This window comes from Carex rostrata, chromosome 10 (assembly GCF_964058835.1).
Source record: "Carex rostrata chromosome 10, lpCarRost1.2, whole genome shotgun sequence".
Taxonomy (NCBI): Eukaryota; Viridiplantae; Streptophyta; class Magnoliopsida; order Poales; family Cyperaceae; genus Carex; species Carex rostrata.
In genome coordinates this window covers 12,855,016-12,878,229 of record NC_135927.1, presented here as the reverse complement: position 1 = coordinate 12,878,229, position 23,214 = coordinate 12,855,016, and the positions used below count along the sequence as shown (strand labels likewise).

The 23,214-nt window shown below is 31.0% G+C and overlaps 2 pseudogenes across 1 annotated transcript; both read right to left on the bottom strand.

Annotated features, from left to right (window-relative positions):
- Positions 1-14,439, bottom strand: LOC144560309 (putative aconitate hydratase, cytoplasmic; annotated as a pseudogene).
- Positions 14,430-16,154, bottom strand: LOC144560308 (aspartyl protease family protein At5g10770 pseudogene; annotated as a pseudogene). The gene is made up of 2 exons (XR_013513357.1): positions 15,786-16,154; positions 14,430-15,403 (listed from the first exon to the last, which is right to left on the bottom strand). The product of XR_013513357.1 is annotated as an aspartyl protease family protein At5g10770 pseudogene (transcript).
- Between the last annotated feature and the right edge of the window lie 7,060 nt (positions 16,155-23,214).

Here is a 23,214-nt window from a genome sequence, read left to right as displayed (position 1 = left end):
CTAATGACATATATATGGAAGGATACCTCCGCGGTCAAAATAAGCCAACTCAAAGCGTGGTTTATGTCAGCTGAGAAATTTAAGGTTTACTCTAAAGCTAAACAGGGAAATAAACCTTTGTCTTACATCCTATAGCAACCCTTTTCTGTGTTTAGGAATCAAGTATAATAATTTCTGATCAAATTACATGACAATTTGGAGTTTATGATTGGATTGAATTCTAGACATATTGAATCAAGTCACCTAATATGAAAACCCATTTTAAGTTCCTCATTTAAGATGAGGAATCAGGATTGCATATCACCTCAGTGTCGAAGTGGAGTTTGCACGTAAATGATATTCCTGTGCTTGTGGCTACAGTAACATCCTGGCCTGGTTTTACCTCAGTTATCATCTTTGGTAAGTGAATTGTGTACTGCTCATAACCAGTTAACCGAGAGACTCGGCATCTTCACCAGGCTTGAAGCAAAGAGGAATCACCCCATACCCACTATATAGGTTGCTCCTGTGTATCCTCTCAAAACTCTTTGCAATTACAGCCTTCACTCCCTGAAAAAAAGAATCATCAATATCACGGGGGAAAATGGTAGTACTATATTGCAATAAAGAAATTTGATTTAGAAACTTGTTTTATTTAAAATATTTTCGGGTGGCAGTGGGACGAATTTGGCGGGGTTATAAATAACTCATTATTTTTCTCTTGTGTGTTTAGCTCCTCATATCACAGACGTTCATCTTAGGTTGCTAGTTATAGCTGGAAACATTCAAAACCATATACTGAAACAACTTAAAGTCTTTTCCATTTCGGGACACATTCAAACATCTTAGGTTGCTAGTTCAGATTGACTATTTGGACTTCAGAAACAAAAATATTGATTTGTAGTACATACCAGTGTTGGAAAAATATGAACCAACCAACTAATTTTAAATCTGAATTTTGATCAATAAAATAAATAACAATTATATTAAAAAATATAATCAAGAATATAATTAAAACTTTATTACCCGGAGCTGCAAAATGCGGACCTAAGGCAACTTCCCGTCCTAAGCGCAGGAATAATCGGTTAAGATTGCCCCAAGTTACGCCGGTATTCCTCTGTCTGCGGGCGCAACCGTGGTAGAGGTTGATGTAGCTTCTTTCAACAATGATAGCAGAATAATATATTTTCTATAAAGAAAATATTTATTTGTGGGAGAATAGAAATTGAATTTATGAAATATGGAGCTAACAGGAAGAAGATAGTATATTGATTATTGGATGATCAACTCTTCAAGTATTATGTATTATTTATAGACAAACTTGTATTCATGAACTTTCTATTCATTCTTTTACCATTATTACATACTAAATAAAATAACGTTCAAATTATAGCTATTCATTATATTTCAAATATGTGAACCGAAAGCAATCAATCAAACGGAAGAAAGAAATGAAATGAAATAAATAGCTATTCATTGCAATTAAAGTGAAATCAGTATATCAAAGAAATGAACGTTATGTTTCAAATAATGGCAATTAAAAGAATGAATGAGTTACAGAAATTAATAACTCCATAATTCATAAAGTTTAAAAACGTTATTAGTAAAAATAATATTTATTTATATAAATTTTGAGTTTTATAAAATAAATTTATAACATCTGTGCTAGCGTAGTACCATAGCCTCACTCTTTAGGCTATTACGTGCTTTGCATAGCTTTGTGCCTTTGGCATCCCAGTCTCTGGAGCTCCCTGTCCCATAAGCTTCCCTAGCCAAAATTATGCTGTCATGTCCATCAGCCATCACAAAAAAAAATGAGACACTTTTCGCGAGGATAAAAAAGTGATTTTTTGCGACGAACTACTTTTATTGTTTAGCTTTTTCTTTTTACGACGGTACTTTTTGCGACGAACGACCGTCATAAATGCGTTTTTTTTCTCGCAAAAAGTGTTTACTTTGTTGTAGTGCATGTACCTCTAAAATAGCTCCATAATTCATAAAGTTTAAAAACATTATTAGTAAAAATAATATTTATTTATATAAATTTTGAGTTTTATAAAATAAATTTCTAACAATCCCCCACAAAATTCAAAATTTAATTAAAAAAAACTAAATAAACTAAAAACATATATATAAATATTTCCGCTATCATTGTTTATACTGTGCATTGGGCAAAATGTTTTGATTTCGCTTAGTGTCAATAATTTCAGTCCGAGGAGATCGGAGTGAACCAGGTCTTGAACAACGATTCCTTTGATCGGAACTTACATTATTACACACACAGTACAGAAAACTACATCGCGGGTTGTGCGTTTGAGGCCATGCACATTAACTTGATTTTTTGATGAGAATATTCTACGGGTTGCCTAAACTCAGTAGCTGCGGCCTTTTATATACGGTCATTCTCATATAGAAGAGTTCCCTCTGGGATGTGTGTAGAGTCACATCTCACGAATTACCGACTTGGGACACTCATCTTATTACACTACACAGAAGCATTGATCACCATAGGGATGGGTTTGGAACAGAAGTTCCATATCTAAATATTCTTGTGCTCCTTGGCCAACCCATCTGCTTGTTCTTACCCACTGAACCCCCTTCAGAGGATCGCCCATCACAGATGTTGGGTTCCCACACCAGATTGGCCCATTAGGCTAAATCCCATCCCCTCGATGACTCTAGGACTTTCGTCCTATATACACATGGACTTTAACTTTTAGTCCATCATTAACATTTTTATGTCAATGAATTATCATTTATTGCTCAAGCATGCAAGTAATTTTTTTTATTTATAAATGACTTGCAAAATAATATTCACCAAATTATTATAATTAGAAATGATGCTTTCAAAAACATATCATTAATTTAGTAGCATCATGTGACATAAAATTAATCACACATACTTTAGAATAAAATATATGAGCTAACAATAATAGTATTTTCAATAGAATGTCAAAATCATGCATTCTAATACAATTAAAGTAATTTAAGACATCAAGATAGATTAAGCATGTATATCTCAATAAATTTTTATCACCTCATGTCATGATATATGATAATTTAAATTCTCACATTTGTTTGCAACATACGAGAAAATTATAAAGTAATCTCATTTAATACATATTAGCTATAATCACAATCAATATATATATTAGTTATCATGATCAATAATTAAATGAGTACATTTTATTTCACACCCCCATATTTCGTTTTCTTATTAAACTTTATCATAATTCCTCATAAAATTAAAATCAAGGACATATATTCAATATTCATGCCATACATATCGTAGGGTTAATTTCTTTAACATTTAATCTCCGCAATTAACTATATATAACATAATGTTAAAGCATTCTATAAATGCATAATCAGTATTGTGCAATTAAGGTTTAATTTATGCATTTATAATTTCATGCCATATATAACTTAAGGTTGGTCTATAAAATATTATAAAAAAATTAACCCTCATATTTTTCTGTTATATATAAAATAATAAGATTGACATCTTATTTAATTATTTCCTAACATAACATTATGAATCATGTATGCTAACTAGTCATCATGATTAATTGATTAAAATGAACCTCAATGAATAAAATTAATCACAATTATTTTAATTAATATTATTTTTAAATTATACCCCCACATTTCTCTTTCTTCTTTATTTTCAGAAGTATTGAATATTATCAATTTTATTTTAGTAGTCTTTCAGACTATAATAATATATATTTAATCTCATATATGACAACAAAATATTAAATATTTTGATTTATTGTTATATCTATAAAATTTGAATCCTATAATATTAATCAGATCCGAGAATTGTATGTTGGAGTTTTTATTTGTTTTATTTTAGATGTCAATTATCTTAATGTAATATAAAAATAAAACGGATATATTCACTTATTTAGCAAATACAATGACTTAATTGCTTCACTGACATAAATTTTAATAACCATATTTCTTATTTGTATATATAGAAGACTTAGAGGAGTCTCAGTACCCATTTTAGTATAGTTAAAAATATATATATTTTTAATAAAGAAGTAATGTAGTTCGTTGGATAAAGTTTGAGAATACATGTTATTACTGCATTTAAGCGTACATCATTATTTGCTTATGCTTGTATTATTCATTTAATTTTTCATATCATTAAAGATAATTATGAACATTAAAGATGTAATTATGGCGTTTTAAAATTGAAAAAAAATACCGTTATTTAAATTAATATTATTGTATCAAACAAAATTTATTGGAAATAAATTATAATATATTATTACCCTGAATTTAATAATAAAACTAAGAAATCAATTAAAACGGTTATGACAGGATTTCTAAAATTTCACTTTTATTTTCTCGGTAAATCAAAAATAGTATCAGGAAGAGTAGGCATTGGTTGAATTGGTTTTTCTATCATAATTTACTATGATTTTACTTTAATTGTAATTTATCACCAATCACCTTAAATTTCTAATATTGTAAATCAGTTTGAAAAGAGTATCAAAATAATATATATTTTGTATAAGTTATTTATGATTATTTATTAGATATTGATCAGTACGTAAATCTACAACAGATTTAATTTTAATAAATGCCATATTTAAAATAGTATCTATATGTATTTTCTTCAATTCTGGTGCAGATAGGGAATTGGCTTAAGAGGATCTAGATTAATTATATATTTGTAACCGTATGTAAGTGAGCTACGGTTTCTTTTATTAATTATCATTTTTTCGGTTACTATTAGAAATAACCATCAGTATTCCTCTATTTTTTTTTCTATAGGAAAGAGTTAAATAGAAAAATAACTCAAATATACTTGTTAGTTAAATATGGCTTATTTTATTTGTGGCCATTTTTCCTTTGCACCGGAAGTCTTAGAATTTCATTTGCCAATGATCCTAAATTTATTTTATTTATAAATAAGCCTAAATACTAAATAATTCTAGTAATTTAATTTTTCTTTTTGTCAGAAAAATAATCTATAAATCTAATTACTTGGATTAAGAGTAATAATCATATTTCTGAATTTTGTTGATAACATTCAGAATATCAATAAATTCTAACAATTGTTAAGATTCCTGATAACAAAACACCTTTGTCATTAAGTGTTATATTAATTGATTTAATATTGAATTTATTCTTCGTAACTTTCTATTACGAGTGCAATTGTATAATATTTCATAAATCAACAACTACATCAACTTGAATCATCTAGTTTATTATTCAAATTTCCATTTACTAAAATCAAATTTATATTTTAGTAAGAAATCTAGAATGTCTAGCAAGAAATCAGATTTTTTATTTCTGGTTATGATTGGGATTAAAATAAGATAAACAAATTAAGACAAAGTTTTTATTTTATTTTTATAGCAGAAACCATTGTCATACTTAGAAATTAATTAACAAATATAATTTCCTAATGCATTCAATACATAAAACATTAATTCATATATAAGGGACTTAATTTAATTTCATAAATCGCAACATCTATTCAAACTCAAATTTATATTCCTAACTTCTCCGATTGTGATTTAAATCAAATAATAATGATTGAATACAATTTCATAGTAATAATAACTGCTAAATTTATATTACAAATCATAGTAATAGTTCATACAAAATACCATCCGAATTAGGGAACAGTTTTTTTTATGATCAAAGTTTTGATTTTGTTTTTTTTTATCTTTCATTTTGGTAAACTAATTGATTCTACAATTTATAAAATAATTAATTTTTTTTTAATTTGATCAAATTTAGATTACGGGTTATTGCCTTAGATTGTTGGAAAAAAATATGAACTAACCAACTAATTTTAAATCTGAATTTTGATCAATAAAATAAATAACAATTATATTAAAAAATATAATCAAGAATATAATTAAAACTTTATTACCCGGAGCTGCAAAATGCGGACCTAAGGCAACTTCCCGTCCTAAGCGCAGGAATAATCGGTTAAGATTGCCCCAAGTTACGCCGGTATTCCTCTGCCTGCGGGCGCAACCGTGGTAGAGGTTGATGTAACTTCTTTCAACAATGATAGCAGAATAATATATTTTCTATAATGAAAATATTTATTTGTGAGAGAATAGAAATTGAATTTATGAAATATGGAGCTAACAGGAAGAAGAGAGTATATCGATTATTGGATGATAATCTCTTCAAGTATTATGTATTATTTATAGACAAACTTGTATTCATGAACTTTCTATTCATTCTTTTACCATTATTACATACTAAATAAAATAACATTCAAATTATAGCTATTCATTATATTTCAAATATGTGAACCGAAAGCAATCAATCAAACGGAAGAAAGAAATGAAATGAAATAAATAGCTATTCATTGCAATTAAAGTGAAATTAGTATATCAAAGAAATGAACGTTATGTTTCAAATAATGGCAATTAAAAGAATGAATGAGTTACAGAAATTAATAGCTCCATAATTCATAAAGTTTAAAAACGTTATTAGTAAAAATAATATTTATTTATATAAATTTTGAGTTTTATAAAATAAATTTATAACATCTGTGCTAGCGTAGTACCATAGCCTCACTCTTTAGGCTATTACGTGCTTTGCATAGCTTTGTGCCTTTGGCATCCCAGTCTCTGGAGCTCCCTGTCCCATAAGCTTCCCTAGCCAAAATTATGCTGTCATGTCCATCAGCCATGTACCTCTAAAATAAAGAAAAAATAACCAATCGATCAATTTCTATGCATCTATGCAAGCTCCAAAAAAGAAGGAAACAACATGATCTTCTATAATGCCAAGCTCTCCCAACAGTTCCTGTAACTTGTGGGTATCACATTGTCATTACATCATTCAATAATCAATTAATATCAACTACTTGCTCTAAAACAAAGACAACATACTATTTTAAAGTCACTAGGTATGAATTGCGGAAATGAATCAAATTAAATCATATTATGAAACTAACCATAGAAACCTCAAAAACATATCATTTCTGCCCACTCGGGACATGAATCGTCTTGGGCCCCACCTCGCCTTCTAGAAGCTTGTTCACATTAATCCTAATATTGGCAAAAGTGCCCCTCATCATCACCTCTTGGTTGCTTCTTCTACTACCGTATGAATAATTAAATTCCATCAGATTGACCCCACATTCTATCAAGTACTTAGCAGCTGGGCTATCTCTATGTATGCTTCCACAAGGAGAAATGTGATCAGTTGTGACACTGTCCCCAAAGTTAAGCAAACAGTAGGCATTTTCTATGTTATGGGGCCCGAGTGGGGTCATTGTCATGTATTCAAAGTATGGAGGCTTACGAATGTAGAATGTAGGTGGAGTTCGGGTCCCATGCATAAAAGCTTGAGGAAGGGATTGAAAGCTCATTCCACTTTGGGTTGCCGAGTGTTATGGGGCTTACGGCATTGTATGTGCTCTTGAACATGGTAGCCAGCACATTTGATTGGACAATCTGATTTTGACATTTTAGCACTTAAACTACTGATAAAGAAACAATTTAAAGAGTGAAGGCATGATAACAAAGTTATGGTGATAACATAGACTTGTAGAACTTTGGAGATATTTATGGTAAAAAAGTAAATGATCTTTCTTTAACGTTAATTTTATTCCACTTTTGACAAATACAAACCGACCCTTTGTTTTAAAAACTTGTACTGGCAAGAGACACTTTTTATTGTCTTATGGTTCTAACAGATAGGTCTTTTTTTTTCCTCAGAAATTTCATCACTTGAAGGCCATATATCCTTGAAGTATACCCATTTCCCCCTTTACCTATTGGCTTCATCTCAAAATCAATGTTGACCTGTAAATACTTATATGATCTTATTTAAAAAATCTCAGAATAAGAGATAATGCAAGATATAGTCTGCTTAAAGCTCAACTTGTGCACATAACTTCAACTTAAAAATGGATCATTGAAATAGATAAATTCCAAGAAAATACTCAATCTGCCAGGCAGCCATCATAAGTTCTTGGTGTTAACAATTGTAAGGAGCAACTTTTGTATGGTGCCAGCAATAGCAAATACAACAACTAACGGAGGAGAGGCTAGATAATTAGATAATTAGCTCGTGTCAAAGGGTGAATCCATCCCTCAAAATTACGGTTTCCAGACAGTACTGCCACAGCAATAATAATCTGTTGAGAAAAAGGAAAGGATTTGGACAATGCTTTTTTAAATAATATCGACTATAATCCTTTGATGGTAAATATCAGTGATAGAAAAAAGTTAAAGTTTCCAATTCCAGTATGACTCCGGACAACACATTTCTTTTCACTTAATTTATGAGAACAAAACAAGATTACAGGAATTTTATCAAATTCAGTATGAAAATTCTTTAGAATTGTATTCCTCTCCAATATGGCAGTCCTCTAAGCAGTACAGGACAAACAAAAGGCAGCTTAAGTTACCATTAATTCTCTGAAATTGCATCTCTACTGCCTGATCGTGGTCACCTGAATTTCCGATACAAGTGGTGCAGCCGTAGCCAAGAACATTGAAGCCCAACTGATCTAAGTATTTCTTCAAGCCACTGGAGAACCAAAAAAACAATATTTGGTCACAACTCAAGAATTTAAATATACATCACCTGTGAAGCAAATATTTGGTCACAACTCCAGATCCTGGTGCAAGGCTCGTCTTAATCCACGGTAAAATCTGGCTAAATGTACAAGATCAGAAAATGCGGTCAAATAATTAATCAGGAAGCTTCAGAAAAAAAGATGAAAGTAAAAGGCAAAATAGCAGTTAACCATAAAAAAAAAAAAAATGGCAAAATATACTACCACGAGACCAAGTTCACAGGCTTTTGCAACAAGGCCTGCAGAGATCATAACAGTAGGGTTTGAGGTGTTGGTGCAGCTTGTAAATTGTAATAGCAGCTATAACAACGCTGCCATGTCTAAGCTGTGTTGGTTTTTCATGAAAAGAAAAATTTATGACTTTGCCCTGGTGCTCTTTGGGCACTGCATAACCCTGAGATAGTTACAATCAGGGGCGGATCCAAATTTTCTGTCAGGGTAGGGTACTAATCGGATTCAAATTATTTAATTGGGTTCAAACTCATTAACTAATCGGGTATGCTAATTGATTTCTTCTCGCAAGAGATAGAAATGAAAGATCGCTGGATGAGCGTTTATTCAGAACTGAGTAGATGCTTTAATCAATCCAATCCAATTTTAAATCACCTTAGGCTAAACAAAATAGGGGTTAATTTCTAAGCAGTTTTTATTTTGCCAGTTTAATCTCTTTTCTGTTGCAATAAAATAGTGGCAAACAGAAAACTGGTATACTGTTGCCCAATTAACTTTTTTTTTTCTCAATGGTCTTTTTTTTTTCGTTTGCTCTCTGGCTCCAGAGACGCAAGAAAGGGTCTTTGTTTTTTTTTTTTTTGGTTTTGCTCACCTCTCCTAGCTGTCAATGAGAATTAAGTGACTTTTTTTATTTTGTTGCAAGTGAGTCAATCAAAGCCTCAAAGCAGCAGAGAAGTATTTTATTTATTGGGCCAGCGAATCAATCAAAGATTCAAAGTAGTATTTTATTTAATCGGAATTAGGCAGCGGAGCAGTCAGATCGAAGCCTGTTATTTATCTTTTAATTCAATCAAGCGAAGCGGGCCTTGTTATAATTTTATCTGGATCAGGGTTAGGCACTGTATCTGAGCCAGAGTTAGACACAAGAGTAAAATCGTACTGGGCTTAAAAAAAATTTCAAATCCAAGATAGGCAAGTGCCTACTCCTGGACCTACGTGGATCCGCCAGTGGTTACAATCCAAAATATCAATCAGTGATCCCAATGAGTAAAACAAAAACGTCCCCAAACGCCGCTGTACCAAACAATAAAATTAAAAAATAATAGTGAGACAAAAAAAAAAAAAAAAAATTCAAAGTGAGATGCTATAAGAAACGGGAAAATGGCAAAATGATGTTCGGCCATTGTTATTAATACTCTAAAAAAAAGGTTTTTACAAATCTGCCTTCAACTTCGTTTTTTTTTTTTTTTCAAAACTGCTCCAATCGTCTGGAGCACGGGCGGTCCATTATTCTACCTGACTGACCCTCTGCTGGGCGGTCCACTATTTTTTTTTAGGTCTTAGTATTTTCATTTAAATAATTAGTTTTATTGTTTTGGGTGTATGCAAAAAAATAAGACATTTGATATATTTATGAGTGATGTCGTAATTCTTTATAACTTTGATTTGATTTGTCAGTTGGATATCACAAGTCTAAAAATAACACTTATTAAGGGCTTGACCTTGATTTAAAAAAATTTAAGCTCTGACAGCTTGTTAATTTTTAAACTTGCCTCAATGATGTCAACTTCTTTTTCTTTTTAGAAAATAATTTAAGAGCAAGAGAGAATAATTGAATTATTTGATTATTGTCAATATATACCATTTGCTTGAATAAGCAAACACACACAATAAATAGTAAATGCATTTTAAAATAATTATATGAATAATTCTTGAATAACCTCTAAGACTTTTGACTAAACAAAATATCGATCGTTGTATGTCTATCGTTGATAAAAAATTTAAACTAAATTTTTGAGCCACTAAACAACGTTCTTTTGCAATTCTGATGCTTCATATTCTCCAAAATTTTCTCCTGAGCAAAATTAGGATTCGTCTCGTCCCTCCCTTTTCGAAAAGTGGTCATATGTGCAAATCCAACTTTCCTAGCTAAAGTTATGACTGTTTAAAGTTTTTTCAAAAGCTGAACTTTAAAAATTCATAACTAATTGTAGAAAAATACAAATAAATTAAATTTTGTGTCAATTTTGTGTATTTTTTAATGCTCTACATGCTGGTGTAGTCAGTTTTACAGTTTGGTCACTGTATCATCCAGACTTGTCGATTTACCAACAAATGTTAAATTTGATGTTTTTAGTGCATTGCACTATACCAGTGGCCTTTGCTTAGTGCTTGGCTACTGAGTTTGGACTTGGTACCATACCATAGGTCACTCTAGGATGCTTTGTGCATGAACATAGATTTAATTTGAGATTTAAACATATTTTAGTAGCTCTAAACTATTGTTTTAGTACCAGAAATAAAGAGAAGAATATCAAAACTCCAAGATATTATTTAATCAAATTTTTTGAAATATCAACAAGCTATCAGAACTTGGAAATTTTTGAATCAAAGTCAAGTCCTTAATTAGTGTTATCTTTAAAATTGTTATATCCAACTGACAAATCAAATCAAAATTATAAAGAGTTACGACATCACTCATAAATATATCAAATGTCTTATTTTTTGGCATACACCCAAAACAAGAAAACTAATTATTTAAATGAAAATACTAAGACCTAAAAAAAAATAGTGAACCGCCCAGCAGAGGGGAGGTCAGATCCTTAGTAGACGGTCCTTGCCCCGGCTGTCATGTAGAATAGTGGACCGCCCGTGTCTTGGGCAGTTGGAGCAATTTTGAAAAAAAATGAAGTTGAGAACAGATCTGTAAAAACTTTTTGTTAGGGTATTAAAAATAATGGCCGAATGATGTTACCTCTTGTGGTCGGTCATTAGAATGTGAATATTTCATTCAACAAAAATGACAACTAATCAATTTAGACCCTATCTAAATCAACAATAAATAAAAAATAATGGGTGTTATGTACAAAAAAAACGGAGAAACTCAGCCCATCAACGAAAATCATGCACGAGTCTTGACGCATGATAATGTTTCCCGAAACATGTTAGGGGGGTGGACTAGGGCTGTAAATGAGTTGAATTTGAGCGAGTTACCTTCAACTCGTACTCAGCTTATTTAATAAATGAGCGAGTCAACTCAAGTTGAGATGGTAATAACGAGCTGTAGAGCCAACTTGAATTTAGCTCGTTATCAACTCGAGTTGACTTGCAACTTGTTTATAACTCGTTTAACCTATCAAGTTCTTAGGTATTGTTATACACTAGTATGTGTTTATCTATACACAAATAATTGAAATGACCTAGTAATAGTTTATCTAAATACAAACAATCTAACCCATAGATAATAGGTCAACTCCAAAGCAAACAACAACCTAGAATCCAATAATTTTTTATACAACAACTTAGTACATAAGCACCAGTAAACTCATGTTATATACCTCGAGTTATACATAAGCAAGTTGGGTTATGCTCAAACTCAGCTCATTTATTAAACTAGTCAGCCAACTCGAGTTGAAATTGACTCCAGTTGTAAATGAGCGAATTAAAGCGAGCCATTAACGAGCGAGTTATGAGTGAGTTACGAGTTCGAGCAATTTTGTAGAGCCCTAGCCCCTAGGAGGACTATGGGAAACTTCATATTTTTAGCTTGGAAGTATCTAAAATGGAAATCAAATTAGTGCCTTTAAATTAATTTCCAACTATTTTTTTTTCCAAGAAGTCAAGTCAACCCCTGAGATTTAATTGACATCATATTGATCCTTAAAATTTTAATTTTATGTATTTCAAAGTTGAGATATTTGAGGAAATCAAATAACTTAATTTTTTAGATTTAAAAAATTAAATGAGATAATTAAATTTTGCAAGTTACAACACCCTTGATCTTAATACAATCACATAGAACGGAAATTGAACTCATTTGTTAGAATCTCACAAATTGAATACAAACGGCATATACAAGCCAAAATATTAAGGTAAAAACAAAGAAATTACTTGTGAATTGTCTAAATTTAGATCCACGGACCCCTTTCTTATTTATTCACAATGGTCATGTTTGGAATCTTTGATTGTGGATCAAACAGTGGAATAAGGGTTTTAGGCCTCACTTATTCCATCAAACGTGATTTAATTAAGTTAGATTAAGACAGAATAAGCCGATCTTTAGGCCTCACTTATTCCATCAAACATAATTTAATGAAGCCGGACTAAGACATAATAGCCTAAACTAAACCACATCTCTAGGTGGTTTAATTTTAATTGAGTGTGAGACTTAACTTTTTATTATTTTTAATAACTTTTCAAGAAATATAAAATAAGCAATTAATTTTTTTTTAAATTACTTATAAGGAAATTTATAACTTTATCAATTATAGAATTAACATTTTTTTTTAAATGACATAACTTTTTAAATCAACAAAATATGCAATCTAGAAAATAATTAAATAAAATATTTTTTAAATTGTACTACAAAATAATAAAGATTTTATTTATCAACATAACATATTTTTGACAAATAAATTAGTACACATATAATTTTAATTAAATAAAATTCATTAAATACAATGTGTTTCTCTAAGATATAGAATTAATTTATACATTACTCATTTTCTTGTACAATTTCTTTCGATCAAAATGAAAAGAAAAAAAAAACGAAGAATAGTTTTATTATTGTTATTACAAATTTTGTAGGACAACATAATTTGTAATATCTACTTATTTCTTAAGCCATCAAATTCTTATCAAACAAGAAATAATTTAAGTCAAGGTATAACTTTAGAATCTAAAGTTTAGATATCAACCAAACATAAATAATTTAGATGGACCTAAGTTGGAATAATCAAGTTAGGCCTCATTAACTTTAGTCCACAACCAAACATGAGCAATGTTATGCAATAAAAAGTTACAATAAATACTTGGTAAATATTTCTAATTACTCTCCGCCTGCCATATTAGTGCCATCTCAGGATTTTCTGCTTATGTGGCTAGCAACTTATCTCTCTCACATGTCTCCAGTTTCTCTCTTGACGACATGGGTCCCACTCTCAGTGATTTAGTTCTCCCACAATTGCGGTCCTAATTAATTTGTCGACCCCATCTAGGACGTAATGGGATATAAATGAATCCTGACCGGTCAAAATTGCCCCGTTCGCTCACATATCATGACTCAGGTTGCAGATTTAATGGTTATTTATTAATTAGATTAGAAATATTCATGTTGCAAGCCACTTAATTATTATTGAATATTTATGTTACTCAGATTCTTTCTTAAATTGTTAAAATGTTGATTGTCATTCTTCATTATTGTAATTTTTTTGCATGATTGATTCGACAAATTAATTTTCAAACTTAATTTTTTTTCATTTAGATTTAATTATTATGTCAACATGTATCGACCACCTATATATATTTATTCATTATTCTCATCCAAATCATGCATGCATTTTCTCTAAAATTTGTTATGGTCTTAAACAATTTCTATGAGCATGATTCCATAAGCTTAGATAAAATCTATTTTAATGCGGATTTTTTGTTTCTAGCTAGTATATTAATTAAAGTTAGGTATAAGGTTAAGAGAAAACCAATTAATCCATATATGTACAAGTAATTACAAAGATTTATCAGTAATGAACTTCAATTAAACATCAATTTTCTTGCTTTGTTTAAACAAGAACTTCAATTAAACATCAATTTTAGCGTTAAATTAACATACACCAGCCATATTTTCTTTAACGCTAAACTTGATTAATTATTTACTGGTATAACACAGGCCCTATATATATAATAACATTATAACAAGATCACATTGCCTCAAAAACCATCGACATATGGCTTCAAGAGCTGATTTCATTTTGTACCTTCACCTTTTGTTTATCACTGACATCCGCCGGCGGCAAAACCTAACCTGGAGTTGCCAACATCATACAAAACACTGAACGACTGTTGCTGCGTGTTACCGAGAACAGCCAACTGATTAGCCGACGCAAATGCCAGACATGTCGTCGAGCTAGTTACATCTATGAGTACATTCGTTGTCTGCAGCTTTATCGTGGAACCTCCGAGGAAAGTCAGACTCACTACTGGCACCTTCAAATTTGAAGCACTGCCTGAAAAACAGGTATCTAAAATTGAATAAGCTGATGCTCTTGGAGTCCCTGCCATAGCAGCAACCACTGCTTTGCTCAAAGCAGTATACACATCGGATGGCAGCCGCGAGATCACTGTTCCAGAGTCGATAATTGTTGGTAGTGAAGTATAGGACGATGATGAAACCCCGATTGGTTGCGCACTTACTGATATGCTAGACAACTTGAGGAAGTAGAGAGAAGGGGACAATTTGTTGTTGAGCAAAGGAGTGTAAGAGTACCCTGAGGAAGAAGTCGCACCGATGGAGAGGTACCCTGAGGAAGAAGTCAAAGGGAGGCAATAGGAAAAGGTGCTGCTGCCAAGGGAAGGGGCAAGTTGGTAGAGAAGAGAAAGCTTGTTGCGGGCAAGGCCGATGAGTCCATCTGACCTACCGAATAAGCCCTCACTAGTGTCTTGGCCACACCCGTAAATGAAATTTGGGAAGGAGGATCCGGCAAAGGAAAGGGTGTCACGGCTGAGATACCCCCTTGAGTAAGATCCATCACCATAGGTTGCTTGATAGATGCATGCATTCGACTTACTCGAGCACAAAGATGGGTTGAGTGTGGCCGATTCGAGAGACTTATTGGAGCATTCTGAGGCCGTGCATGGTACTTGGTAGTAAGTGCTCGAGGATTCTGGGTTAAAGATCGGATCCGCCTGAGGGACACAATGGAATAGATCAGTAAAATAGAAGGCTTTAGAAAGAAAAAAAAAAATCAATTAATTGATCTTCCCAGTTGAGTTAGTTCTTGGTTTTGTTTTGAAATATCACTTGCGTCACTTGATCCTGTAATCTGGTCTATAAATCGAATGATATATTATTTAGTACGGTCCTTGTTTAAAATTCTATTTGGATCCTCACTTTTGGCACCTTGGTTTATATTTTGTTTGTTAATTCATTTCCATGCAGACCAAGTACTCAATTTAATTACTATTATTGCAAGAAATATTAGTATCAAGTTTGAGAATCTTTTTAACTATTCAAGCCAATTAAGATTATACTATGGTTCTAATATACTAATATACTAATATACTATACCTGTCTATGACAATTGACGATGCATGGCATACACTGCAGCCAACAAAGCGAAGATCCGGTATCAACTATCATAACGTAAGAAGAAGCCGGTGTGCCAAGCCCAATTCGGGTAACATAATTCCCGATTTGTACTGATGTACCAGGGGACAGAGGAACTTGTGTCTGATCCTCCTTGAGTTTTGAAGAGCCCAAATGGGTTGAGGAATTTTTTGACAAACGTGCTTCGAGGGATGCGACACGTGAGTTGTCATGGGCGAAGATGGTCGAAAATGGGAGGTCGGGGAGTGGTGCCGGGCTGCAGGGACTGCGTGGGTGGTAGAGGGTCAGGTGCAGACCTGAGCTGTTCAATTGGTGCTTCACTGGAGGTTTCAATCATTCAATGACAATTTTTTTACAGTATTGTTAGTCAAAATTTCTTACGCTGGGACCTGACTAGTGGGCACACTGTGGCTGTGCTGACTGGTAAATAGGGGGTCAATATTTCTCAACTTCTGGTCTAACCTTACTTTGACTTGTATCATTTCTGTTTTTTAATTTTATAAAAATAATAAAATAATGTGTGGTTATCTAGGCTTGCTATATTTTCCTGTATTTTATAAATGAGCGAGGATACGGTAATATGCATATTACGATTAATTGACTCATGCTACGGATCAAATACTCCATTCAAACCGTAAGTTATTTTATTATCTTAAAAAGATGGGTAGAAAATTAAGATCCAAAATTTTCAAACGATTTCCTATCTATATAAAAAACTAGTAAAAAAAATTCTAAAGAAATGTAAAATTTGATCTGCGAGTATATTTTCATATTAAGATCCCGTTGAATGATTCATATTGACCGTTTTGCCCTTGAAAATAGAGATATAAGTCCATAGCATGAACAAATGTGTAATATGCATATTTACAATGGAAACAGAGTAGGTCCGATGGGCATTGGACCTACTTTGGTTCCAACGGGTTCAATCACTGTCAGATTGGCTTTAGGATTCGCATCAAAACTTTCGCGTATGCTTTAATATTCGTGCTCATAAATCCTGAAGCAAATTAGACAGTATATTTGCCCATCGGAACCAAACTAGGTCCGATGGGCATCTTTATGAATACCAACTTTTGGAAAAGAGAAAGTAATTGGGAATTGTTGGGCCCTTCCTTATCTAAGCACAGTTTATAAAACTTGATGGATGGCATGTCATATCATATCATTGTAGCACAATTATACTTGAAGAATGATTAATCAAAAAGCAAATAATCTCAACTTTAATTGAACCACTATTAATTAAAAAAAAGCTTAATTATAGCCAAACAAGATTACAGACAATACCGTTGATTTCTGAATTGCATTTTGGGGTAGATATAGCCTTGACAGAAGCTACATTTGAGAGAAGAAGAGAGAACACAAAAGGGAGAACCAGCCACATCTCTTTTTAATTTTGAAATTCCTCCTAGTGTGCTTTTTCTTTCTAGTAATCTGCTGTTATTTATAGAATATAATTAATATACATACCCCCAAAATATAAGAGATAATGTTGTATTTCTATTTGATTGTGGAACCTCTCAAGTAGCTTTCAATTCCTTTAAAAATATGTACTAGTACCTCTACAAAACAAAGTCCGGAATACCGCTCCAAAACTGTGACTTCCGCACATTTATATATTGAGATATTTCTAGAGATTAATAAAGAGATGAAACCGGCTTTACAAATTAAAACATAATTCTATATGAATGAATATGCGTATGTAGTATCTACCAACAAACACAGACTTTTGTTCTTTATGGTCAATTGACCAAAAATTTGTACCCTGTATTGTGCAACAAATAACAAATTAAGAAAATTTGCATTTTATTTTTGTGCGATACTATAGATGCATTACATAACGATGTATTTCTCAAGCTGCAATAGTTCAAGGCTTCCAGCCCAAAAATATCAACAAATAGATGCATTCCAATATTCCATAGCCTTCTAAAATATGGCCCAAATATCCATCCGCTCGTTTTAAAATATATTAATCCTGCTAGTATTAATTGCTAAATGCTAACGTCTCAGCCTCTCAGGTGAGCAGCTGAAGAAGGGACGGTTCTCATTCTTCTCACCTGAATCGGGAAGCTGAAGAAGAAAAATCTTATTTCTCTTTCTTAATATTTAATAGTACTCCTCTTAAAATCCCAAATCAAATGTGCATTGATTCTACGGATGTCATGCAATTGTCTCGATCAATACCATGTCAACATTTATATATCTCTATTCTCTATGGTAATGCTTAATGCTTGGTAATGTATCCATATGTACATGGTAACTGCTGATTCAGCAGTAGCTCAATCAAGTACGAACAGGAAGTTCACTATAAAATACATCACTTGCTGGTAAAAGATAACTACTGAGTTTGACTGGTACAGTAATGAAATACGATATACTACTTAAATTGGTTGAACTAGCTAGTTGACTTGTACCTTTTTGAAACTTATAATAGGCATTGGAGAATCATAATTTTCAACAGTAAAATAATATTGACAAATAGTTTCTTTCTTTTTAATTTTCAAAAATCAATTGTTACACATTGGACCCTTGAAAAGTGATATAGTGAGATATGAAAAACTCTCATACTAATTAGTATCTGAAAATGACAGCTAAAACTTCACTATCTATATAACTTGATTTTGCATAGACTGGTTACATTATTTCAGTGGTCAGCACAATTTTGAGTCTCTAATAAGGCTAAAAATATCAGATAAGACTTCATAGAATACCGGAAGGTAACATCGTAAGACTTCAAATTTTGCTAATTTGTCATCATCTATCAACTATATATATATATTTATATTTATATTGTATCCCAGGACGATGGTTGTTACATCCTGGCACAGATTCTTTTTTTTTTTTTTTCGTTCTGTATTCACGAGCAATTGCTGATTCAATGCTAAGATAATTCAATAAATTGATAAAAGAGGACCTTAATGGATGACCTAGGCACTTTCTCTAAAAATTTCGAGGACTTATATTTAATAATGAAAGCTTTGATTCTGTTTTCACAATTAAGTTGGCACGAAATTGGGTGAACCTATGTCTGCCATCTCCTTTGAATTGACATATACTGGTATATAACTATTAGAACTTGATTACTGTTAGTAGAGATTTATCTGAAAATATTCATTTCATGTCTGCTGAGTCACTGACAAAAATTAAAGTACTTAGTTATTAATAATTTGGGTCAAAGAAATGTTAGTTAGCATGTTAGTACTGAAAATTACACCCTTTGATTGATCTGATATAAAGAAACACTGAGATCTTTTATATTTGGAAAAGTCACCCATAAATAACTGGAGACAAATTATTATTTTATTCAGGGAGAAATTATGCCTTTTCATGTTATTGAATAAAATGATTGTCTATTTCAATTGTGTCCTCAATAAATAAATACTTAGTGTTAGTATAGTAGATTTAGTAAGAATTCGACGACGTGTGGGAATTGCAATGCGATGAATTCAATTCACAGGAGAAATCTCTTTTGTACTAAAATATAAGGTCTATCAGTAACATTTTGCTAGCAAATTAATATCATAACTCATGGGTGCTCTTCTGCGAATTTTGCTAATTTTGATTAGCACAATTATATTAGCTAGATGTTTTGGTGAAGGAAAACAAATGACATGACGGACGTGGTATGGCGTAATTTAAAATGGTGGAGGAAAATTTTATATGATTGACTTCTACTGTTTGTTTGACTCTTAGAGCTTGAAAGTTTGACTTCGTCCTTGGCCATGATAGGTGATGATAGATAGACCCTACCGAAGTTAGGTAGTTTTGATGAAATTATATTATTTACAGGTGAGGATAGAAAGTATGATGAAGACATCCGCGAACCGTACGTGATAATAGTGTGAAATACATGTGGATAAGCAGAAATTTAAATCTTAATATATTGTTCTAACACTTTTAACTTGTAATAATTACTTCTTAAACAAGATTTTGTTAAATAACACAGCAAAATGGCAGTGAGGTGGGGGTGATGGGGACATAACACCAAATTGAGTGCTTGGATGATATGGTTTTTTGGTGTCAATTTCTGTCTTTTTAACGATGAATTGTATTTATCCGAAGTCCGGAGGAAATGGTTTAGTGGTAGGGCATATTTGATTTTAGCTGTTATGAAATTTGGTGCATTTGTTAGTGGTTGTACAAACGTGTACGTTTAGAACTTGTCATGACAACTCTTTACTTGTGTGTGCCTAGATTAATACATTTTATCATGCTATCATCCTCTGACAAGAAGAAACTAATAAAAAGGTCTGGATATCAGGATATCAATGGAATCATTTTGACAAGTTGATTGTTATTATGATATTATCAATGTAATTGGGATTTATTTTTGGTGTGATTTATTCATGGTGCATATAAAAATGATGGGATTTGTTGCATATTTTACTCATGCATTAAACAGTTTCATATTATCGAGTTGTATAAATTTAATGATATTTAATGTATTATTGAATGATACTCAAAATGTTACAAAATACAAATAGATGATGAGTGAGGCTATGGTAGTATGCATAGCGCATATTGGTCCGTGCTCTAGATGAATTTTTTATTTTCTAAACTCAAAAAATTGATGTAAACTGCTCAATATGATCTCTACATTAAATCAAATTTTAAATTCTTTAGATTTTTTTTTTACTTTTTTAGATAGAAATAATTCACTACTTGGATTGCATAAGTGTTGATGAGGCATCCATAAATTTAATCCTCTGTTTTGTAGCTTGCTTAGTTGATTTAGAAAAAATAATAACAAAATACCCTACATTCTCCACAAGACTATTGCCAGACTGGGAAGAACTTGTCAGGTTGAACATTTGACCTTTGCTGTGGATTAAAAAGAAAAATGAATTATGTAATATTTATAAAATTTTAAGCGGAAAATGACCGGTGTCAGGTTGAACATGTTATGAATATATATTAAATGTGTGGATGTCATTCATTTTGTAACTCCCATATTAACCCTCAATTTATTTTTCCACTACTATTGAAATTCATTTCTCCATTTATTTAGCCTATAAATAGAGGCTTTGTAATCTTGTATTGGACATACATGAGAAATATATGAATAAAGAGATTGTCACATTTTTTTCTCTCTATTTTGTTTATTCTTCTTATGCTTGTTTATCTTTATTTTATAACACGTTATCAGCACGAGAGCTCTACTAGTTGAAGATTCGAGTTAATTTTAATAACTTTTATTTCAATTTCATTTATATAAATAATACTTCGTAGTAATTGCTAAATGAAAATAGTTATCAATTTATTTATATTTATTTTGAGATATTTAGTAGGATTCATAGAATTTTAAATGAAGTGCTTTTTTTTTAATTTAATCTTCCTGAAGAATATTTAAAAGAAAATTCTTCTTGAAGAAGATTTATATGATGTACAAATATTGTATAGTGGTTCATATTTTTTTTGCTTCAATAATTGAATCTTCTTGAAGAAGATTTCAAAAGATATTAAGAAGATCTTCCTGAATAAGATATAAAGAAAAATTATATGATGCGCAAATTTAACATGATGTTCATATTTTTTTTTCAATAATTTAATATTCTTGAAGAAGTTAAAAGATATTCTAAGTTGATTTATTATCTCTTTATGGTTGAAGAGATTATAACGAGTTGGACAAAATAATTCAATTGGTTCTGCTCCATTTCCTGAAGTAAATATAGCAATATAAAATAATAAATTTGAAAAAAAAAACTTGTGGACGTGGACAAGAATGAATTTATTATCATGGTGATTATTACAAAAATACATATTTCCACCCGAAGTGGAAAGATAATGAAGAAAATTTAAATAATGTGCAAAAATTAATGTGATGTTCATATATTTTTTTAATAATTTAATCTTCCTGAAGAAGATTTCTAGAAATGTTTTGAGTATATTTCTTGTCTTCTTATGGTTGAACAAAATAATAATTCCACTAGAAGTGGAAAATAATATGATTGACACACTCTTAGATATGGACATGGTAATGAAGAAAAGACGCACCATTCCACTAAAAGTGAAAAAATAATAAACAAAAAGAATTACCACTAGAAGTGAAAAAAAAATTAATGAACAAAAAGAATGAGAAAAGTGACATAATAGCGAGTAAAATAATTCATGCTATTATTATGATGATAAATGTTATTGGCCATGTACCTGTCGTACGTGCAAATATTTTGTTGACCTATATCAAGCATCAATAATAATAAAGAAAAAAAATCGAGACAAATTTTATTTGTGAAGGTGACCTCAATCTTATTCAAATTGATGTTACTCATTTGGATGTTGTTGATTACTTTAACAAAGAAAATAAAAACTAATAACTTGATTAGTAATGATAGTATTCAAAAATAAATAAATTAATAAAAAAATATTTTTGTAATGTATTTCTTTCTTATTTGCAATTATTACTATTAACACGAGCAAATTAGTTAATAATGCATATTTAGAAGCTAATTTATTCGGCAATATTAGTTTTGTTAAGAGACAAGTTTGTAATTATAAAAATGTTTGTAATTATAAATATCCAATATATTTTTTAAATTCTGTAAATAATTATTTAACTTCATAATCTTGGCAATATTTGCAACTAATTTTAATTTTGAAATTCCATGTACTCACACATATTCCAATAAAAAATAACGAAATTTGGAGCTGACTATGGCATTAATGGAACAAATTCAAATTTTCAATAGTTTTGAATTTATTTTATAGATGCGCTACTTAAATGGAACAATGTGTGTATTTCATATTGTCTTGATTTGATTTGAAAATTATTGTCAAACTATTATAATAATAACAAATCAAAAATAGTTGAAGTATGACAAAATATTTGTGAGATTTGCAATAAGACAATATACGAGAGAATAGAAAACATATTTATTTATTTATTATATTCTTTGCTATTATTATTACTTTTTGTTTCAACAAAGAAACATAATTATATATTTCGCTCAATTAAGTAATGTTTACAATATTTATTTCTTATTTGCAATTATTATTATTATTTTTGTTATTTGCAATTGTTATAAATGAGAGAATTGATTGAAGGCTCCGGAAGAGCTACGTTGTTGTGATATGGAGGAACACAAATTTATGATGTATTATATTCTTGTAAGTCTCAAAAGAATTTGTTAAGCTTTAAGAATATCCGCCGAATTTGATATCATGTTGAGACAACTATTGAAAAAAAAATATTGAATATATGGAAAACAATGCATATGTTTTTCCTGCGACTTGTACTACACATATATTAATACAATTAAAGCACATGTTATTGTAAACCAGAAGTTTACATACAATAATATGTTTATAATTTGGCATGACCGATTGGGTCATTCCGGATCAATAATGATGCAAAAAATAATAGAGAATTAATGTGAACATTAATCAAAGAACCAGA